We start from the raw sequence: 4674 nt of genomic DNA, 5'->3' as shown, positions 1-4674 counted from the left end.
GAAATTCCCAGGAAGTACGGCAGCTTGCAGACAACCTTTTGAAAACTGCTCCAGTGGGCTTCAGTGTCAACTCCTCTGACCTTCGAGGGCAGCTTTACAAGCTCCGCACTGGTGCACCCCACCTCACCATCCCCAGCCCCAGCTCTTGCAAAAGTTGTGTAAGTTCCTAATTCTCAATTAACCTCTTTATATCTAGGACACAAAGAGGCGTTTCTGTTTTCCTGGCCAAACCCTGACTTGTCCACTCAATTAGGGAGTGTGAGTTTACCCTGCCCCTACATACATGAACAGTGTCTATTTCTGGAACATTCCATCTTAGTGATTCCAGATTAACTTTCCTATTGCACAAAAAGAAACCAGTCACATAGAGAAAACACTTTATTTTCACATAAGACAATTGATTTTCAGTCAGTCTTTAAGATACCAAGCTCGTTCCGCTTATTAAGCTTTCAATATTTCTGAATAATAATGCATTTTAATTCATGATGATAGTTTAGTTGGGCATCACCAATAACTTAAAATGAATCCATACCTCTTAGCAGGTATCTTTTTATTCCCATTTATAGGAAAAGCTGAGACATGTAAGAGCCAGTAGTAGCTCTGATATATCACAGTCCTTAGAAGTAATATTAAAATCCCAATATCATTTGAAATAGAAGCTTTCAAAAATAATGGTAATTTTGGGGGGCTTCCCTGGTGGCGCAGTGGTTGAGAGTCCGCCTGCCGATGCAGGGGACACGAGTTCGTGCCCCAGTCCAGGAGGATCCCACATGCCGCGGAGCGGCTGGGCCCTTGAGCCACGGCCGCTGAGCCTGCGCGTCCGGAGCCTGTGCTCCGCAACGGGAGAGGCCACAGCAGTGAGAGGCCCACGTACCGCAAAAAAAAAAAAGAGGTAATTTTTTATATGAATGTTATAAGGGACACCCTTTGAAACTTAACTTTAAACTTAAGAATATGAGCCACACATATTCAAGCGATTTTTTGGGGGGGGATGGGGGAGGCGCCATGCAGGCGTGTGAGATCTTAGTTCCCTGACCAGGGATCGAACTCCGTGTCCTCTGCAGTGCAAGTGCAGAGTCTTAACCACTGGACCGCCAGGGACGTCCCCACGGTTAATTTTAACTCTCAGGAATATTTTATTGTATTTTCCTGAAATTTTTTACTCAAATTTTCCACTTGTGGCATTTCCCAATGCAAGTTGGTCCCGATGTCTGCCAGGTCCGCAGGATTGCTCACAGATAATGCCAAGGGTACAGCAGTAGCAACAATATTGAAAAAATAATACAAATTTTTAAAAAAGATTACCCCCAATTGAGAACAGAGCGGCCCTTCCCTTTGTGGATTTATGGAACAGGCTTCTCCGGGCAATGTGTTCAATAACCTCAGGGTATTATAAACACAGAGCCATGCGGCTCTGAGACCCTGACTTTTCTGGGGTTCACACTGGCCTCTCCCCCTTGGGAGCTGCCACACTGCCCACAGATGGCTCGTGTCTTCCTCGCTTCTCATCCCAGGCTGCACCGGTGTCCCAGTGCTTGGTTTCCCACGTGTACGGTTCAGAGCTCCTCACTGTGCATCCCTGTGGCAACCAAATCTCCTCCACTGACGTCTTGTGCCCATGCATTCACTTTCTGTCACCTATGTTATCCTAAAGCAAGATGATGGAAAGGGGAAAGGGTCTGAACATTTAGTGAAACCCAGGGTGATGTCCGTGAGAGTGCCAGACAAATGATTCCAAGAAGACGACTGGGTGACACGAGTCTCATATTCCTCTTTTGTCACAATTAATGCCAACTCTTACAGTAGCAGTGAGTAGTGACTGAAATAACGTGCATGAAACACGAAGCACAGTGACTGTCACATGGGAACAACCATAACACTAGTGGAAACTAGCACCGATGCAGCAATAAATGTTTTGGGGGAAAGGAGCCTTGCTATGCGACTTACCCACTGCGACTTGGGCCAGAACCCTTGGCCTCCCAGAGCCCTGTGGCCTCATCTGTCAGATGAATCTAGTGACACCAGTGCTGCTTATTCGTCAGCTCTGTGTAAAGCAAGTGAGAACACCTATGTGAAGGTGCACTGTAAACTGTATACCCCTAAACAAAAGACAGCCAGTGTAAGTCGCTCCCCTACCGGCCAAGCTTGCCTTGGTGAATTGGAAATCTTAACGAGGCCACAGAATTAGAAGTACTGGGAATCACTGAGGTGGAATAATGATTATCAGATAACTTGTATTCAATGATAATGCCTTAAACCAGTTTGAATTGAAAACCTCTAAATAGAGACAAATCAAAGCATAACCTATTTTTGTCAAAAAGAGAAGTGGGCAGGAAAAAAAGAAGTTCTACCAAACATGAGAAGTTGCACATGCTGTACGTAACTCTTTCACCGGGGGCAGGAAGTGCCTGGAGGCAAGTCCCCCATATTCCTGAGCAGCAGTGTCCCCTGTGACGCACACACGGTGATACCTCCCAAACTCCTCTAGCTAAACTCCTACCTTGCAATTCCAGAATCACACAGTATCCCGTATGCTTTAAAAATATATCCATTTTACACGTACAAACAATTTAAGAATACATTGCAGAGACTGTTCAATCATAAGATTTGGCTTTTTTTTTTTTTTCAATTAGATAGAATTACAAGAGGAAGGAGGAATGTCATTACAAAATCTGGGTGTATGGGAGGGCCGGAGAAGGACCGCAAGCAAACCTTAAGCTATGCTATCGGGCAGAATTGAAACAGGTCGTCAGGTTTCTGAGTGTGGAAAGGAAAGTTTCACTTGGACTCTGTTCAACAGGACATGGGCCTGGAAGGACCGCTTGAGTATTATGATAGAAAAAGCAGTTATATAAGTTGAACAAATGCTCCTTTTTTTCAGGAATGTCTTCACACAAGTTGAACAAACTGTCAGCAGCCTCAGGGAAACAGCCACTGGTAAAAATAGTTTGTTCAGTGCTCAGCTGATAGGCATGTGTTGCAAAACTCTCCCCGGTATTTATTACCGTCGCCCTGCCCCCAGTGCACAAACACACAACCACACAGCAATGGGCCTGAAAGCGAACCAGATCAAAGTGGACTGCTCACTACCCTTTTGCCTTTCTGAGTTCCCGCCAGCAGGTCGGGCCGGTACAGGGAGGTGTGCCTCTTCCTCGTTCCTCCCAGGGCCATACCTGCTCTGGACAGAAACACAGGCCTCCACCTCCATGACCGTTCATCTGATAAAAGCCACATTGTTCAAAGCCACTCTAGGCAAAGCATCACAGATTGTACCACGGGAATATCTCCGCAGCAGAAAGATGGCTTCGACGACCTCATCTTTCTTACCTCTCATTCTAGGATCCTTTAGAACTATTCAAGGGAAGAAATTCCAGGTGGGCTGAAGAGATGGAAGGGGTGAGAGAAAACAAACAAAAAAAGAGAGTAAAAGTCTTTTCAAATCACTTGACCTGTGTTATTAGTATCCCCACCCTAAGAATTGAATCTTCATTTACCGAAAATCACTTTTGCTTGTGCGTCACGTGAAATCTGAATTTCCCTTGCCGGCTTGTTTCAGGGTGCCAAGACCAGCATATTCGGATTTGTCATGTCATAGAAGTCAAAAAGAAGAGCGCGTTTCCCTCCCAAGGGCTGTCCAGGAGCTATTTGCACAAGTTATGCAAAGGTTCGGGTCATTAGGTGAATGGAGCAGACACCTCCACCGTGGGATGTTAATGGGGGGCTGATTAATCTAATTCTTACCTCCTCTTTGAAAGAGGCTACTGTTTCTGTCTTGTGTGTCTGCGGGAAATGGGCCACATGAAGGGCATAACAACAACGACGATAAACCACCTGTGCTGAGCGCCCTGCACTTCTGAGGTCGCTTGGTGCTCACAACAGCGCTCGGAGGGAGGCCAGTGATGCCGCGGGTCCTGCACTTCCTTCCTGTGCACGCCCCGCAGCTGCCGGGTGACACACACGTCTTCCCCCAGCAGTGCTCTCTCCTCGGCTGGCATCTGTGGCCATTGTTCGCAGCGACTTCCGCCACCACTTCTTGACGTCACAGGATGTCGTGCTTCTGCTGCTAGGCTAGGGCTCCACAGCCACAAGGATTCTACCCTTTTCTATTTTTATACATCAACACAGATGTGCCTTTCTGGGAGTTGTTTTTCAGGGAATTTGTACCTCCTTTCTTTTCCTGGGCTGTTCTCACGCGCTTGTCATTCATTTCCCAGCCGCACGTAGTGCAGCTCGACGAAGGGATTTCTGAACTAGTGGCTAACTGTGCTGCAGGGCAACACTTCATTGAGGCATTGTGTGTGGTGTGTGTGCGTGCGTGTGTGTGTGTGTGAGTTCTCAAATGAAGCTACAGTGTATAAAAGCACAGGCTTTGGAATCAAACAGACCTGGGTTAGAATCCCAGCTTTATCACTGGTTCCTCTGGACCCTTAGAAAGATTACTTCATTTCCTTAAGCCTCGGTTTCCTTATTGGTAAAATGGGAATAATGATAACACCTAACTCAAATAGATGTTGTAAAAATTAAATAAAATTTTGTAGAATATAGAGTTATTGTCACTTGAAAAATACTAGCTACGATTATCACTATTTTTTCACACTTTTACCCTGCAAACATCACCATCCACTTAGATTGTACTCTGTTATATGACCTCACCCTTCCATACTTAAGTGGATT

At 45.9% G+C, this 4674-nt stretch overlaps 1 long non-coding RNA gene across 1 annotated transcript; it reads right to left on the bottom strand.

Annotated features, from left to right (window-relative positions):
• Positions 1 to 397: 397 nt before the first annotated feature.
• On the bottom strand, positions 398 to 4187 carry LOC132519501 (uncharacterized). The gene is made up of 3 exons (XR_009540177.1): positions 3495 to 4187; positions 3328 to 3379; positions 398 to 1648 (listed from the first exon to the last, which is right to left on the bottom strand). It is a non-coding gene; the product is annotated as an uncharacterized LOC132519501 (long non-coding RNA).
• Between the last annotated feature and the right edge of the window lie 487 nt (positions 4188 to 4674).

This window comes from Lagenorhynchus albirostris, chromosome 4 (genome assembly GCF_949774975.1).
Source record: "Lagenorhynchus albirostris chromosome 4, mLagAlb1.1, whole genome shotgun sequence".
Classification (NCBI taxonomy): domain Eukaryota; kingdom Metazoa; phylum Chordata; class Mammalia; order Artiodactyla; family Delphinidae; genus Lagenorhynchus; species Lagenorhynchus albirostris.
The sequence above is the reverse complement of the archived record's forward strand: the minus strand, read 5'-3'. Positions and strand labels throughout refer to the sequence as shown.